We start from the raw sequence: 17,991 nt of genomic DNA, 5'->3' as shown, positions 1-17,991 counted from the left end.
TTCTTCCTCCATATACACCAGGGAAGCAGTGTGGCTGGATCAGAGTGGTTTCTGCTGTTAGCTATATGCTATCCCTAGAATCAATTCCCCTTTCTAACCTTTATGCTTGGAACTACATACAGCTTACCAGCTCACCCATCACATATAGTTGGCATGTTTTCCACTGCACAGATCTAAAAAGAGATAAAGAATTAATTGATGTCCCCAATGTTGTTCAGTGCACAACCTGCACAACTGTCTACAGTGGTCCTGAGTGCTTTATTGAGTTCTGCTGTCCTCCCTGCAATAAGGTCTAGTGCATCAGAACTGCCTTCCAATCCTTGCTTCTCAAGAGGCTTAGAGTTTGATTTTTTTTTTCCTTTTCCCTCCTCTAGGGTACTAATTCTAACAGAGGTGTTACTAGAACTCCATGCACAGCGGCAACTGAACTCCAATCAGTGGCCAAGCAAAATGTTTTCTCCTAGTTGTAAGAACCTCCCTTTTCTTCAAATGTTCATACCAATATGAAGAGTGGAGGGCAGGAAGTTTCCACAGTGAGTGAGTGTCCCCCCTGCCTGGAATCCTTGCCCAGGAGCCTGGAACAGGAAATAGAGCCATCACCAGGGTCACAGCCCGCACTTCTTCTTGACATCAGTCCCTCTCCTGCTCCTCTCTGGTTGAAGACCATCTGCCACAACTCCCTCTCCATTTGTGTCTCCTTTTGTCACTGCTAAAAGGGCTTCCAGTGGAAATAGCTAATAGCTTCTGCATCTCTATTACCCTCCATGGCTCTCATGGGCTTGGTGTCTCAGTGAGAGGCCAGTTCTGGTTTCCACTTGGGCCATATGCCCGCCATTCAGGTGGCTCTGTTAGGTCGCTGCACCTTTACTTGTTTGCACGGTCTCAGCTGTGCCATCTGCAGACAAGAGACTCTCCCAGGCGTCACCATGGAGTGCGCACACGTGCTCGCAGCACAGTTCACGGCACCCACGGAGACGGAGGCTCGAGGGGCGATTTCAAGGCTGCTTGGACGAGCTGGTGAACAATTCTATCTATATATAGGATCAGCCACCAACTACCCCTGGCTGCGGGCTTGGGCACATTCCTCTGGGCATTTTGAGATCTCAGGGCTCCCTCAGCACTTTGTTCTGCTAGATATTGCCGCTGCCGACAAAGCACCCCCCAGGCACCTCATTACAGCCTCGTTTGATTTCGGGGCTGCAGTGATTAAACCCTAACCCAGACCCACATCCCTAGCTGTCACTCAGATCGCAGGCTCAGCTCTTTGTGTGTGACCCCCAAAAGTCACTTAACCTCTTGGGTCTTTGTTTTCTTCTATCAAATGTAAAAGGACTAGATCCACAGAGAGGAGGGGGAAATTTGGCCTCGGAGGCTGACAGATGTGTGTTGAAGCCCAACTTTCCATGGTTTTCTTCTTGGCCAAATGGTTGAAGGCTGGCCTTGCTTTCCTCTTCAAATTGGACAAGTTCGTGGTTACTGTGTGGGATGGTAAGTGGATTAAAGGAATAAAGGACGTGCCACATACACAACAGTTATTCCTTGTCTTCTGAGAGACGGTGCCGCCTCTGAATTTGGAGTCAGCTCACATGTACTCTCTGAGCCTCAGTTTTCCTCATCCATGTAATGGGCTCATCACTGTTAGGATCAAGTGGGGAAAACCCACAAGAACACTTCTGAGAACATAAAACACTGCAAACCAGAAGGTGGGGGTACCTTTTCCTGTTTACAATCAACCATAATTACTTTAACCTCTGCCTCCCTCAGAGGGCCCTCCATTGCATACATTTAAACACCCAGCGGAGACGGATGGGGATGCCTCTCAGTCGGTGCAGGTTTTTATTCCCCTTTCTCAATCTGTCCCCTGACTAGTCATTCTGGAAATGCTGGGCCGATGCCACGATACCAGGAGGTTCCCAGAAACCCGTTGTCAAATGACTGGGTCTTTACCCCCTCTCCCTTGCCTCAGTTATCAAGTGAATGAGGGTTTACGGGCAGTCCCTCAGCTCAGGTGTTTCTGTGACCTGAGAAGTAGCAGAAGCTGGCAGGTCTCCAAAATGAACAGGAGATCCCCCTGCCGCAGTTCCAGCTGTGTAGCGGGTAACTCGGTAAAAAACAGAGCACTCTGCTCCCCGAGTTTCAGAGCAGAGTGGGAGGAAGGAGGTCCTTCCCCACGTCTCCTTGACGGTGTCTTCCCTGCTCCCTGCCGCTACCCGCCACAATACCTTGACCTCCAGCCGACTTCTCCCACTTTTCTCTGGCCCCGTACAAATCTCATGGATTTTCCTCAAATATTTCTCATTCCATCCAAGGATCCATTTAGTCTTTGGTTTGGCTAAACCTGAGCCACACCTTGACATTTTGGATCTCTGGATACCCATTCTTATCAATGGCCAATTTGTAGATGACAGTATCGAGCACACCTTCTCTTTGGTGGTGCCCCAGACAGATGGCTGCAAAGGCATTGAGATTGAGCAGGTTTGAGTACAAGTGGTTTTTCATGCAGAGTATATAGTAGATGTTCACTAAAGACAATAACGTTTTATAGTTGTAATAATTATGACTGTGCCCTAAGAATTTTCCTAGAAATAAAAGAAAGAAAGAAGGAAGGAAGGAAGGAAGGAAAGAAAAACCCAAACTGTACAAAACAAAAATGTCTTGTGGATGTTTATGGAAGCCTGTTCGATTCCATCTAGTCTTCATAGAAGTGGTTTTATTTTTTCACCAGACCAGATCATTTTATTATTACCATGTAATACACACTGTATCAATCTTTTAAAACATGGGTTGCAGTTCACTGGAAACTTATGAAATCAAGTTAGTCACAAAGCAGCGATTTTTGTAATTTAACAGATTGAAACTATTACAGTGCACTGTACACGATAAGAGCAAATACTATTTCACAAAACTTGGTTTGGGGCTGGGGTCACAGCTCAGAGGTAGAGCGCTTGCCTAGCATGTGCGAGGCACTGGGTTCCATCCCATAGAAGTCATATATATATTTGGTTTCAAATATAAGAGTTGCTCACGCTCAGCCAATGAAGCTCAGGATTTTGCCTTTACTGAGGATCAAACAGTGTTTGATGGACAGTTGCCATTGTGACGAGTGGGTGGCGCCCTCCCCCTGGGGGCGTGGTCTTGGAGGAGGGGTGGAGTCAACAGCCACCTAGCTGTGGCTGGACTTAGAAGCCTCCTTCCTTTGGAGAGGGGGTTGGGGAAGAGATGGCAGCTTCACTATCAGTTTGAACTCAACGTTTTAAGAGACATAATAAACTGGACCATGAATTCTGCATGTGTGCAAAGTATGGGAGACTCTGTGGCTCTTCCTTCCATTGAGGCAACTGGGTCTCGCCATGCACACATGCATGGACACACACACACACACACACACGTGACGAGTCTTGGGGTACGCAGTCACCCACAAATAGGAGCTGGTTTGGAGTTACTATTTAAGTTGGAGTGGTGACCTGTGGTTCATCGTTGATAGTGAAGCAAATTTAGGAGAAAGAATTTTGCAAAGAGAGTAAAATCGGTAGGAACGGGCTGGGATTTGTCTCGAGGGGGATGGCTACTGGACTGATTGGGCACTCCTCACTGCTTTATGTCCCCATGGTTCCCCATCTCCTTCTCTTGGGTTTATTGGATTCCTGAGATTTGGTAAGAAGCTTTGTCTTAGGGCACAGAGAGGCGCCCCCTCATTGCACACTGGGCTGCTGCACAGAACATCCCGAGGACCCTACAGGCAAGGTGCTGGTTTGGTCCCTGTGGGCAGCAGACAGTGAACACTGTGATCAGTAAAAAGTGGGGCAGCAACCCAGCCCCCCGCCTGGCTTCTGAGCTTTGTTGATCCCCGTAGGGCTCCTAGATGGTGGTGGTGACAGGTGCTCCCCATGAAGCCAAGCCATCAGAGGATGCTGAACTAGAACTTAGCTCTTTTCAGAAGCACTTCATCCCCCAGGGAGCTTTGCGCTGGTCTCTCCCTGCAGACTCAACAACCTCTGTGTTCATCGATGTGCCCTTGTCTGCTTCTGATTCTGGAAGAAATTTCACTCTCTCCAAATTCCACCGCTCACCATTTTGTACTTACCCCAGTGCCAGGGACTTTCCACAAGAGCTTTTGGAAATCAAAGCCAGAAGAGAGAGTCACATGCTATTTTTCACTTTATGCTCCATCTCATTTCTTCCCTGGGGCCACGAGCCCAGGAAGTAGGGCTGATGAGGAAGGACAAAGGGAGGGGACGCGGGCAATGGTGTCAGCTGCTATTTCAGACTTGTTAACCTGACACTTAAATGAACTACTACTGCTGCGTGGCGATGCCAGGCCCTTCCCACGCCCTGCCTTCTCTCATTCACTCAGCCATTCTTCAGTGACTCTTTTAAGACGTCTTTATTGATTGTGCCAGACGCTGTTCTAAGTGAAATGCGTGAAGCCCGTGGGAATCATGGAAGTGACATTCTGGGAGGGAATGTTACTTTCTGCTTTTTTACAGGTAGGAATTCGGGGTGCAGAGAAAGGAGGCTTCATGGGATTCAATGGGGGTGGGTTCCAAACACCACACCCCTGGCCCCCCAGCCTGCTACTTCCTGAGGCAGTCAGGAGAGACCACAGTGGACTGAGTTCCTTTGGAGGGGCCAATCAAGAGCAGAGCCTGAGCAGACAGAGGAAGGTAGAGCCATGATGAATGAGATACCTGTACCTGGAGCAGGTGGGTGATGAGCCAGGAGATGTCTGAGGCCTGGCTTGGCTCTGACAGTCAGGGCTTTCTACTGACCTCGGGCAGATGGACTGGGAGTCAGCAGGATTGAATGGAAGGAGTGGGGGAAACTGGGTTAATCCAAGGGCAGTGGTGTGGACATTATCAGGCAGCTTCAGGAGGGTTCCCTCAGCAAACTCCTATTTGGGTTAGACCCTGCCCAGGAGGGACAGCAGGAGACAATGCATTCCTCAGGCCTGGAGCTGACCACTCTCATATACTGAGATTCTCCACCTCAGGAGTTTGGAGAGACAAGGATGTGGACCCTCTCCTCCAGGATTCTGATGAGGGGAACTGGGGGCTCTGGACAGAGGTAAGTCCATAAACAAAGGCAAGGTGCTCTATACAGGTGTGTGTGTGTGCAGTGTTTCAGGAAACCCAGGGGAGGGGAAGCGAACTCAGCCTAGAAATGGCAAGACAAAGTCTGGCCCCAGCCAAGCAGAGCAGGAAGAGGGAGGGCAGGAGACAGAAGGGGCAGGTGTACGGGCTCCGGGGAGGGAGCCGAGAGCCGCAGGATTGGTGGATGGGAGGCAGTTCAACCTGCAGGTAGTGCCCCCTGGGCAGCTGCACACATCCTCACTTGCTATTGTGAACCATGTGACCCAGGGCCCTGTCCCCACCCCAGGAGCCTGGCTTTCTTGCATCTGCTATTCTGACTGTTATTTCCCTCCTGGGCTCCCAGCCTCCTCACCCCCCATCACACCCTGGCACTGATCTTCACTCTTACAAGCTGACTTTGAGCACATTTGCCCCTCCTCGGTGGCTCTTTAACCCTTTGCCGACCACAGCCTCTGGAACTCAGACCCAGAACCCATGTCTGTGAGATCGGCGAAGCCAGATTCTAGCCTGGGGTCTACTGTTTTTCAAATAGGTCTCCCAAGAGCCCTGCAGTTCCAAGAAGGGACCATGAAAGGGGGGGACCCACTACATGGGCGTGGCCTGGGTCCTGTGCCCCCTCCCCTTTTAATCACGAGAGCTTCATTTTGAATCAGCTTCATGCTCAGTTCTAGGATTCCATGCAAGATGCTGTTTGAAGATCAACAGAGCCTTCTGCTAGAGGAAATAACAGCATGAGACGGCACAGGAGGCAGGAACCGCTTCAGAGCTGAGGAGCCTCTCCATGCCTTGGTTTATTCATCTCTAAAATGGAACAATAGTAGAACTTGACTCTTAGGAAGTGTGAGGCCCTGGATGAGCTACCGTGGGCTGCCCTGAAGGAGGCGTGGCACCAGCAAGAGCAGAAAGAAGATGGTGGTCATGGTTTCCAGGTGCTGGGGCTCGCTCGGGCCTGCACAGGGGATGTCATGATTGAACCCATGTTTAATAGTTGCTCTCTGCTAGTGTATTGGAGAAAGGATTGGGGCAAGAGTGCTAAGACTAAACACAGAGAAATTGTCAGAGGAAGTTATTATATCCTTCTATCTGCAAGAGGGCCATAAGGCGAAGCAGCTGGAATTAGAAAAGCTGCAACTATTAAGGAGATTTAGAAGGACTTGGTGACCAGATGGCTGTGGGGAAGCCTCCGAGGAGAGTTGGGGACTCTGGCACCCTGTTTCAGGTGAGCAAAGTCTTAAGTGTCTGGGAGAGAAGGTCTGTGGGAAGCCTAAGGGTCACGAGGTGTCTGCAACTGCTGGGTGCAGGTGGCCAGTGAGGGGCTGTGGACATGCAGATCTGGAGGCAGGAGAGGGGACCACAGATGTAGGTTTAGGGGTTTGTAATTGATGCTAAGGAAGAGAATAAGGAAAGGGTGTTGCTGGGCGTGGTAGTGCACTCCTGTAGTCCCAGCAACTCAGGAGGCTGAGGCAGGAGGATCTCAAGTTCAAAGCCAGCCTCAGCAAAAGCAAGGTGCTAAGCAACTCCATGAGACCTTATCTCTAATAAGAATGCAAAGAGGTGGGCAAGGACTGAGTCCCGCAGAATGCCAGGGAGGAGCTGGGAATCTAGAAGCTTCAGAGAGCCGCTGGCAGCCTCAGCTTGCCCCTGTAATGGCCGCTGCTCATGGGCTGGTCGTGTTCACAGCAGCCAGCGGCCTGAGGACACAGGCACAGGTGACACGGGCCGACTCTTGCTAGGGCAACTCCTCAGGTGGAGCGCAGGAGCCCGGTCAGCCCTCACAGAACGGGGCTCCCTCAGCCTCCCGGAGTCCAACAGCTGGCGCGGAAGAGTCACTCCTGGCGAGCCATCTGTGACACAGTCCCTGAACACAGCCAGAAGAAAATCTGCAGGGAAGGTGGAGGTGTTAAATTAAGTAGGTGGCAGACAGTATTTGACGACACTCCATCTAAGTGACAGCTTAGCACACACAGCCCAGGTGGGATGAGCAGGTGGCCAGGGGAGAATTCAGGTCAGGGGCCCGGGTTTCTGTCTCAGAGTGAGCAGGAGGGAGAGAGCCTACCCCGGCCAGTCCTGTGGCTACTCCCTTCATGGGGGAGTCTGGTTGCCCTGGTGCTAGGGACTTGGAGGGTGTGCGGCCAATGTTCCCAGAACTGGGCTGAATGGAGACGATGGGGAAAAAAATAAAACTTCTCTTGCTTCAATTCCCAAGATCTTCCATGTGAAAGGTACTTCTGTTTTTAAATAATTTTTTTTCCTTGCCTGAGAAATTTGAGTGATGATTGCCTCAACTCTTGGAAATCTTTCCCACGTCAGTGCCACGCTTTGGACTTGCTTTTAAATTTAAAGAAGAGTCCATTGAAAGAAATCCTCTGAAAATGTAATGATGGGGCACATCAAGGTCATTGTCAAGGTCCATTTTCCTGGTCCACCCTAGGGAGAGCGAGGAACAGACGCAGGAAGAGTGAACGGCGTGTGCCTTGAGCTCTCGTGCTTGGGGAGGACGTACTGGCAAAAACTCTTGGGTTCTTGGCAGCATGAGATGGGCCTTTCCGATGCCCGGGCAGTGTCTCCACCAGAGTGTCCCTGGGCTGCTCCTTACCAGACTGTTTAGAGAAATTACTATCCACACGACTCTGCCATCCCAGAGAACAGCACTGCTCCTCTTCTTCGCATGTTTGCAGAAGGAAGAACAATTGGGGGTGGATTTCATGACACTTCAACACAATCTTTTTATATGGCTGAAACGTAGGGGAGGATTTCACCTTAGAAAATCTAACACTGCACATGGGTTTCAAACAATGTGGTGAATATGTGGGTTTATTCATGGGTTCATTCAGTGTTTGTGGAACACCTGGCATGCCTCAGGCATCAGAACACAGTGGTGAACAAGGTAAGGTGTCTAGAGCTAGACAGGCCAAATGCACACATGCTTATACCTGTAGCATATATGTGTTCAGCAAGCATAGGGCAGAGGTGACACTCAGGTCTATGGACAGAATGTGAGCACCATGAGGACAGGATGTTGGGGATATTTCCTCTTGGAATGCAACACCATTCTAAACACATTCATTTCATTTTTCCAATGGCTCTATAAGGTATTATTATTATCCCAACCTAACGCTTGAGAAAATTGAGCCTCGGAAACAAAATGACTTGCCCCAAGTCACACAGACCACAAGTGGGGAATCCAAGGATTTGAACTCAGTTTGATACCTGAGCCACACCTCACCACAAATGCTCTCTAGTATATTCCAAAGGAGCCATTTGGAAAGTTTAGCCTGTGGAAGAGTACCGTCCATGGACGGGACAGTGTCTTCATGAAGATTGTCTTAGAAGACATGACCCTTCTACCATCTTACTTTGGAGGTAGGGTGGGTTTGCTTATTTATTTATTTATTTTTGAGACCTCCTTTTTGCTTGCTGTGTGCCATTCTGGTTGGATTACAACTAAAGGTGCACTCCTCTCTCTAAGACAGGTGGTATGAGAACTGAGCTGGGCCCTTCCACCTCATCTATGCAAATCCTAGTGGTGAGCAGAGTGAGTGTTGGTGAGAGAGAGCAGGATTGGATCTGACCATCTGGTGGGTCCCAGGAGTTTAGCTCCTCAGAGCTCCAAGCTTCCTTTCTTGTAGCAAGCACCTAGCTTGCACCAAGAGTCGGTCCACAGAGTTTGTGATTGCTGCTGACAAGCCCAGAATGCCAACTGATTCTCTTCAGGAAAACCAAGCTTTTCCATGTGGCTCCAGAAGGTCCAACTCAGATCAATGAGCTTTGCCTTGCTGGGAGGCTGATTTGGGTTCAGCAACAGGGGAAGGGAACCCACATGCAAATCCGAGAGGGCTGAACATGGAATGAGCACCTTGGGGAAGCAATGAGATACCTGCTACTGGAGGTACTCAAGCAAAAATTGGTGCAGAAGAAGAGATTCACCCATTGGGTGTGAACTTGACTTAAATGCCCTCAGCAGTCTGTGGCTGAAATGAGAGTCTGTCATTCTGTAGGTGTTTTATGGACCATCTACCTTCTCCTGTGTTACAGGTGCACCTTTGAACTGTCAGCACGTAGCAATGATGACATTGAACATTTATCAAGGGCTACAGGCATTTTTAAAAGTGTTTTACATCGGCCAAACAATTGTAGCTGCTTGTAGTTTGGATCTTGAATGTCCCTAAAGACCCGTGTGTTAAAGGCTTGGTCCTAGTCCATGGTGCTATTGAGAAGTGGTGGAGTCTTCTGGAAGGTGGGAGCCAGTGGAAGGGACTCAGGTCCTTGGGGGTGTGCTCTTAAAGGGGATATTGGAACCCAGCCCCTCCTTTTCCCCTCTCTCTGCTTTCCTCCTGCCATGAGATGATGTAAGCACTTTCTCTGCCCCGGGCTCCATCATCATGTGCTGCCTCACCACAAGCGCAAAGACAACGGGTCAACCCACCATGGATTGAGACCTCCAAGACTGTGAGCCAAAACCAACACGTTCTTCTTCTCAGTTGATTATCTCATGTATTTGTTATAACAGTGGAAAGTTGACGGACCCACTACCTATGAGATCCACATTTCCAGCATTCTCATTAGTTGGATGAGGAGACTAAGGCACAGAGAAAATAGGTAATTTCCTGAGGTTACAGAGCAAGTAAGTATCAAAGCAAGGATTTGAACCCATGGACAGCTACGTCCTCAACCACTGCACCAGATGTTTTAATGGTGTTCCCAGGGCCTGGGAGGATGGGTCTGTTTATTGCCAAGCATAACTTAACCAAGATAGCATCCAAGACCACTTCATACACCAGGACATCAGAATATTACTTCATCTAGATGCGCATCACCCATGATGAGCTCTGGGTGGAAAAATGTGTGATCAGTATGAATTGGTAACCCTTGCCTGGAGGTGGGGTATTAGGCAGTGGGTAGGGGAGAATAAGGTTAGGGCAGGGGTGGACTGGAGCCTGCCTTTGCCTCAGACCCTGAATACAAATTGTACACATCTTTCCAATTCCATGTCCAGTGACCTCCTGCTGTTAGCTGGAAATAGGACATCAGAGAAGAACATTCAACATCAAAAGAAAACGGACAAATCCTACAAATAGTCATACATTTGAAAAAAAAATATTTTTCTCAGCTTGTGGCAGATCAGGCTACAGTGTAGAAGACAATAGCTGTGTCATATGTTGATCTGAGTATGTGGCATCCAAGGCTCCTTTTCAAGTCCTCCTTGAGCTGTCCTCAGGGGAGAGAGTGACTCTCTTGTCCACTGAAGAGTCACTTCACCCAACAAGGGACAGGTGGCATGCTGCCCAGCAAGGCACAAAGCACAGTGCGAATGCCCACCTCATCTCAGCTAACTTTGAAGGAGGCCTTCTCCAGAGATGGATCTTTTCATAGCCACAAAGGGCCACACGGTGCAACCAGACTGGTCCCTGGACCATGACTCAGGAGCTTTGGGTTCCAGTTGTGGAAGTCCTGTTAATGCGTTCCGTGACCTTAAGCAAGTCAACAACTCACTATGGGTCAGTTTTCACTCCAGCAAAGCAGAGATATCAACGTTCACTAAATGTAACAGAGAGTTTAGAGAATAAGGGACATTGCATTAAGCAGTCTGCTTATATAAGGTCACCTATCAGAGCCAAATTTGGAGATCCACCTGCTGAGTACCAGAAGTTACGTGGTGGTTTGTGTCCTGCATAAGGAGGAGGAGGGTGGAAAGATGTCATAAGTTGATGGTTAACTTCTGTGTCGGCTTGACTAGTCTGAGGGATATCCAGAGAGCTAGTAAAGCATGATTTCTGGGTGTGTTTGTGAGGGTATTCTGGGAGTGATTGGAATTTGACTCAGTAGACTAAGTAAGTAAGACCACCCTCACCATTGTGGGTGGGCAGCATCCAATCTGTTGAGGTACCAGTTAGAATCAAGACAGGGGAAGAGTGATTTCATTGCCTGATTGGGCTGGACATCCATCTTCTTCTACTTTAGATATAGGTGCCTCTGTTTCTCAGGCCTTAGGACTTGGACTAGATGACACCAGCAGCTTTCCTGGTTCCCTGGCTTGCAGATGCAGATCATGGAACTTTCTGGCCTCTATAATCATGTGAGACAATTCCAATAATATACTCCCTGTTTTAGACCTGCATCCATCTACCTACCTATCAACTATCTCCGTTTGTTGACCTCCCAGTTGGTTCTGCTTCCCTGGAGAACCCTAACATTTACCTAACTGTAAGAGACTGATGGCACAGGTGCCTAGAATTTGGACTGACGGAGCTCATTCTGACTGCTCAATACAATAGTGACTGATTTATTTCCTTGGATTCCTTGACCAAAGAAAGTTATCTGCTTGGTGTGGGTAACATGTCCAGATGCACCACAAGAATTATGCTACTCAAGGGCCTGTTTGTGCTCACATGCATCTCTTCTTCCTCTGCTCCATACAGACAGAACTACATTTCTAAGCATCTGGGTAGGTTTGGCCAATGAGAATAAGTGAGAGAATAGAGGGTGAGAGAAGGGAGACCCAGAGTATTCGCCTGGTAGATTTTTTTTTTCTAATTAGCTGCATCTTTTTGTGTGTGTGGTATCCCCCACAGAACTTTCAGACTCTGGCAACCACATCTTCTTCCATTGCTCCCCAAGTTCTAGGAGTAGTATCTGCTTGCTTTGTCTCTAACCTGTCTCCTGTTTGCTTTCCAGCTCTTCCATTCCTCTGTCATAAATTCCCTGAATTAAATCCCCTCAGTTTGAAAGACCTAGAATGCTATAGAGGGAACAGCTCAATGCTACTAGAGGGAACAGCTCCTGTCATCTCTTTGCACACAGCAGGGACCCAGTGAATGCTTATCCAATGGACCAGGAGCAAGTGGCCTAGGTTGCAGTTTCTAACTCACATGAGGCTCAGTCACTGTGTGCTTTTCAACCCTACAACAGATTGCCTTTACTTATTCTCTTCATTGAAAAAATAAATAAATAAAAATAAAAACAAAAACAGGGTGTTCACGTCTTTGAGGAGAATGTCCTCCTACCTTTCAAATTTCAACCCGTCCGGATGCTGTTGGCATTATAACATGGGCCATTTAAGCATCACACAAGCATCTCAGGGCACAACTAGGAAAAGGCTTGGACCGGGAAGGTAGAGGGATCATCGAAGCCCAAGGAGCCCGAAGGAAAAGGCTAAATCAATTCTTCTAAGAAATCTTTGTGAAACTCTTCTTCCCTCTTCCTCTTGTTGATGCTCCCTGCTCCTGGAGGCTGAGACCCTGTCCACCTGTACCACCTTCAGATGGTGTGCTCAGTGGGCAGATCCAGATGGAGATTGAAATGAGGGAGCACAAGTGAGGGTGGGGTAGTTGGAGACTGCTCATACCAGCTCGTGACAGCTGATCGTGCACATCTGTTGTCAATTCAGCATCTAGTGACCTCAACTTGGTAGCTTTAAATAGGTCATGGGAAGACTATTTACACCAAAAGAATGCTACGATTTTTTTTTCCCAGACATTCAGCTGTAGGTCATTGACCAATACCTACCGCTGTGTTGGGACTTCTACTCTCCCAGCTTCCTGCTTATGGAACAGCTTCAGGTGGACCTTAACCAAAGGTCACTGTTCTTCTCAAAATAGACATATCTACACTTTTCTCCTTCTGGAATCAATGCTGTTTCTTGTGGTTTCCCAGTTGTCCCCTGACTTTCTGAGTAGCCTCTTTGTGGGAGAACTCTTGGATTATCACACACTCTGAGTGGGCCATTGGTTTCCTGCAGGGACCGTGGCTGATACAGTGAGGACCAGATGAGTCATAACAAAGTGGGGGTTGGCACCTGAGTAGGAGGTATGATAGGTAATCAGGACTCTCTTGATAGTTCTAGAATCTGAATCTACTACTTCAACAGAGCTGGAAGAAATCAGTAGCCTGAAAGGATATCTAAATTTTCCATCTTAAAAACAACTTTGATATCTTTGCCTACCAGCGTCTCCTTCCACAGATCCTCTAAGTCCAGAACATGAAAAGACGACTTTGGTAACCCTCCCAGTCCTCTGCAGATCCTGGGGAAGAGTCCTCATGGGATGCTGTCCATGGTCTCTTGTTTGGGCTGCTCATTCAAAATGTGAAAATTCCAAATTGGCGACTTTCTATCTTCACTGTATATTACAATCACCCTGAAGCTATAAAAATCTGATACTCAGCCCCCCCACCGAGGTCGATTAAATCAGATGCCAATAAAATCTAACCGTGTGGACTTGAGAAATAGTCTCTCTGAGCAACTTTGCTCATCAGAAAGCTGGGAAACCATTCCTATCATACAGAACTGCTGAGTACATCAGCCCCTCTGTCAGCAGGAGGACCCTGTCTACGACCCCCAGGGGATGACTGAAACTGAAGGTATTACCGAATCCTATATACCCTCTGTTGTTTTCTACGTATAACATTTCTATGACAAACTCTCCTTTTCACTTAGAGGTAACACTTATGGCTTCTTTCTGATGTATCTGAATTGCCAGTATCTCTGCTGTTGTGCTCTGGGGCCATTATTAAGTACAATAAGTGTTCCTTGAATACAAGCACTGTGGATCATTGAGGTGGCTAGTAAGTGACTACTGAGCAGGTAGCCTATACAGTGTGAATATACAGGACAAAGTCCCGTTTCATGTCCAGGGCAGGATGGAACTGGATGACATAAGATTTCATCATGCTACTCAGAATAGTGCCCAATTTAAAACGGATGGATGGTTTATTTCTGTGAATTTCCATTTAAAAGTTTTAGACTTTAGAATAACTGAAACTAGAAAGTGAAACCTTGGTACCATGTGCATCCGAATATGTATTCATTATTCTGCCACCTCCATACCTCCCTGCCCCTAGCAACCTCTGTGCTATCCAGAGGACAGAGAGTGCAAAGCAGGTCGCTGGCAGGTCTAGATCAATGGCTTCTAAGAGCCGTACATGGACCAGCACATCACCTGGGAACTTGTTAGAAACACAAAATCCTCCAACCCTACCCCACCCTTACTGACTCAGAAATTCGAGATAAGGCTCAAACAGCTGATGTTTTAACAGAATTTCCAGATGATTCTGATGCATGCTAAGTTTCAGACTCCTTGGTCTAGACTTTCTTCTCTTTATGTGTTGGTGACTTCTGAAATGGCCAGCTGACCTGTTCTTCTCTCTTTGGCTTAGGTTGGTCCATTTGGCTGACTTTACTCTGGACTTCAGGAGCACCCCAGGCTCTATACGCCTACCATAGAGTTCAGAGCCGCTCTTGCTACCAGCATCTTCCACCAGCTCCACAAGAGTTACTTGGCTTTTCTGAGCACAGGTTAGGAATCCAAGGTTCATTGTTCATACGAACACAGAAATGGAGTCTTGTCTTGCAATAGATCCAGAGCCATGGTTTGGGGGGGAAATTACTTTCCTGTTTTGCTTTTAAAATGGCTGTAGTACTATGTTTGCAGATTATGACTCTTTGTTGATTCTCTTTCCTCCTCAGATGAAGACTCCTGGGATAAAAATGTTTGCCCTGGAAGATAAAGACATGGAAGGTATTTTTTTTTCTTTTAAAGTCTGTGGATATCTGGCACACATGGTTGTCTGGGTGCATATCATGTGGGATGGGTAGGCACCAGGACTGGAGGAGAGAGGATTAAGCTCTTTGTGATATATGTATCCTCCCACCTCACAATTCTGTGAAAATGTCAGATTTGGAAGTTTTGGTCCGAGAGAGGTTAGAGCAGCCACGTGCAGCTCTGATTTCCCAGCCCAGGATGCTGGAGTTGGTCCGTGTGCTCATTTTCCAAACATTGGGGAAAAGGACCTCTCTCTGCTGCTACCAGTGTCCCTGCAGAAAATGCCTGACAAGACAGAGGATCCCCCTTGCTTTGGTGGGTATAAGACGAGCATGCTCTTGAACTTTCATGAACCCCAACAGGAGAATCAGCCTTCTGTTTAATTAGATGTGGGCATTGGGAAAATGCAAATGTTGGCTTTGGAGTTAAACTGACTTGAGTCTTGACAGGAATCCAGCCTCCTTGGCTTGCAGGCGCTCCACCTTATTAAATGTGCCTTGCTGTCTATCTCCGTGAGTTTTATTGATGGTCCACATGTACATGAAAAGACTCCAGGATCGGAAGGACCATCCTTCATGCGGCGGCTGCAGATTGACTCAAACTCTCACATACTAAGCACGGAATCAGTCACTCAGTGCCTTACTTCATGGCATCTCCCAGGGGCAAACTTGGGAGATGCAGCAGTAACCATAGGTTATCCAAGTGAATGAAATGCGCCACAGAACGAGCGGCTGACAGTGCAGATGTTTCCCTCTGCCAAGCAACCTGGTTGATCTCAGCTGTGGCCCATGGTTCAGCCATGAGCTGTCTCTGATAGGTGCATTTTAAGCCACAAGGTGATCGATGGCGATGGTGTCCACATGGAATTGGACAGCCCTGAAGCAGAAGAGCCGATGATGGAGACTCATTACCTGGGAAAAAGTGCTCTGTCTTTCAGGAAGAGGAATAAAAAAGTCCGTCAGCAGCTTTCTCAGGCTCTTTAAGAATCACGCCGCAGCCCCAGGGAACAGACGAGCCCTTCAGTGCCTGACGCACCAATTCCCCCTTCAAACCTTTACCCATGAAGATCCTTCACACGGTATCATTTTCTCTAAATGTTTCTACATCTCAAATATATAAATCTTCCCAGAGACAGACTTGCGTGTCATTCATCATATTGTTAAGATGATGATGATTATGGGGTAAATTAAGGACCATAATCATAAACCTTAGATATTTACAAATCACTGCTTTATAGCTCTGTAAAATTCTCCTCAAACTCTATTTGAATGCCTTTTTAAAAGTAATGTTCTGGTACAAACCGGGGTTTTTGGAGCAGTGGTTAACTGAGAGCCCTTGGGGTCAGAAGAGAGGCTTCTAGGGCGCTTGTTGCTATGGGGACGGGCAAAGCCAACTTCTGCTTCCTCCTGCAGACTTACCACAGTCATGCACCGCCATGCACCGGCTTAACGACGGGATGAGTTCTGAGAAATGTGCTGTTAGGCGATTTTGTCATTGTGTGAATGTCACGGAGTGTACTTACACAAACGCAGATGGTCCAGGTCAGTCGCTCAGGACGACCTTTGGATGCAGTCAGGAGATGCAGTAAACACAAGACCAGGGTCACAGGCATGTTGCTTTACTGTACACTTTTTTTTTTTTTAAGAACAGAAGGAGTACACTCTTAAAAAAATAATTAAAAGTCTAGTATAATAAATGCATAAACCAGGAACATAGTTGCGTATGCTCATTATCAAGTCTTGTATGCTGTGTGTAATTGTGTGGGCTATACTTTCATACAACTGGCAGGTTATGCGACTGGTTGATCTGCTCACGCCAGCATCACCACAAAGATGGGAGTTGAGCATAGAGTTACGCAATTCCAGGGTGGTAGGAATTTCTTAGCTCCATTATAATCTTATGGGACTCCCATCATGTGGGTGGTCTGTTGTTGACCCAAACATCATCACATGGCATTTGACTGTGATTTGGTCAGGCGTAACAGGTGGCAGTGGTGATCTTCTCCACTAAGATAGGATAGAAAAGGTACAGATGAGGAGGTGATTGGGGCTTGGAGGAGCCTTCCTCTAATGGATGAAGACAACCAACAGGAATCACCATTGGGTAGAAAAGACCTAACGAGGTTAAGCTTTCTTATTTACTGCCTTTGTGGGAAAAGCTGAGGCAGAGGCTATGATTTTAGCTGTGCCGCACCCTGGAAGCTTCTTCATACTGGGGAGACTAGAGTCTGAGTTAAGTGGCAAGAGACCCAAACACCACTAGTGGAAGGGACCAGACCAGGGCCGTCTGGCTTCTCTAAGGAAGTTCAAACTGGCAGTTATCAAAATGGTGCTGGGGCCTCCAGATATCTGTCCACGCACTGGGATTTCACAAGGAGAAAAAATCTACAAAATTATGTTCTTATTATGAGTTACGAATAGGAGTAAGATAAAAACATAAATCATAATATTGAAAGGCTAGTGAGAAAAGTATCTAACGGTACTTTCCTGGGCATTTTATTAAATTCTTGCTGTACGCATGGATCTTTGGTAGTACAGGGTTCTTTAGAAACACTCGATATTAGGAAGATGATGTTGAATTAGCTTTTCTTTGCTGTGACTAAAGACCTGCCAAGGACAACTTAGTAGAGGAAAAGTTTATTTGGGCTCATGGTTTTAGAGGTTCAGTCCTCGGTTGGCTCTGAGCCCAGGGTGAGGCAGAACATTATGGCAGAAAGGTGTGATGAAGGAAAGCTCTCCGTTCATGTCAGGCAGGAAGCAGGAAGAGTTCCATTCACCAGAGACAAAATATAAACCCAAAGTCACGTTCCCAGTAGCTCACATACTCCAACCACCCTTTCTGCCTTCAGTTACCACCCAGTTAATCCATTCAAGTGGATTAATTCACTGATTAGGTCATAGTTCTCATGATCTAATCATTTCACCTCTAAGGATTCTTGCATTGTCTAACATATGAACTTTTGAGGACACCAGATATCCAAAGAGAATATAACAAATTATATTATAACAAAGAGAAGAGAACTTTAGCAAATATTCTTTTTAAAAATTTTTATTGGTGTATTATGATGATGCATAGTAGCGGGATCCATTGCAACATATTCATACATGCACATAACAATCTGGTCAATTTAATTCCCCAGGACCTCTCTTTTCCCTCCCCCTCCCTCCACCTGGTCCCCTTCCTCTAGTCTACTGGGTTTTTTTTTTAGTAGATGATCTTGGTCCCCAACACTGATCCCTTCACTGCCTCAGTGTGATCAGCTCTCTCTCCCAACCCTCCTTTGGGTGCTAAGAATTTGGCTGCTAATTGTTCTTGGCTCATAAGTGGCTTACGCTTGCACAGGCAAAGGAGGTCAGCCCATC

General features: G+C 47.3%; 1 long non-coding RNA gene across 2 annotated transcripts; it reads left to right on the top strand.

Annotated features, from left to right (window-relative positions):
- The first annotated feature begins 4,203 nt into the window (after nucleotides 1–4,203).
- LOC124098699 (uncharacterized) lies at nucleotides 4,204–16,320 on the top strand. Of its 2 annotated transcripts, none has more exons than XR_006853670.2 (5): nucleotides 4,204–4,487; nucleotides 4,991–5,064; nucleotides 5,756–6,309; nucleotides 14,244–14,382; nucleotides 14,554–16,320. It is a non-coding gene; the product is annotated as an uncharacterized LOC124098699 (long non-coding RNA). The 2 variants fall into 2 exon arrangements; XR_006853671.2 differs by having other exon boundaries at nucleotides 4,905–5,064.
- Nucleotides 16,321–17,991: the final 1,671 nt, after the last annotated feature.

Source organism: Marmota monax, unplaced genomic scaffold (assembly GCF_021218885.2).
Source record: "Marmota monax isolate L192 unplaced genomic scaffold, Marmota_monax_Labrador192_F-V1.1 WCK01_AAM20220418_F8-fsc00029, whole genome shotgun sequence".
In the NCBI taxonomy this organism is placed as follows: Eukaryota; Metazoa; Chordata; class Mammalia; order Rodentia; family Sciuridae; genus Marmota; species Marmota monax.
The sequence above is the reverse complement of the archived record's forward strand: the minus strand, read 5'-3'. Positions and strand labels throughout refer to the sequence as shown.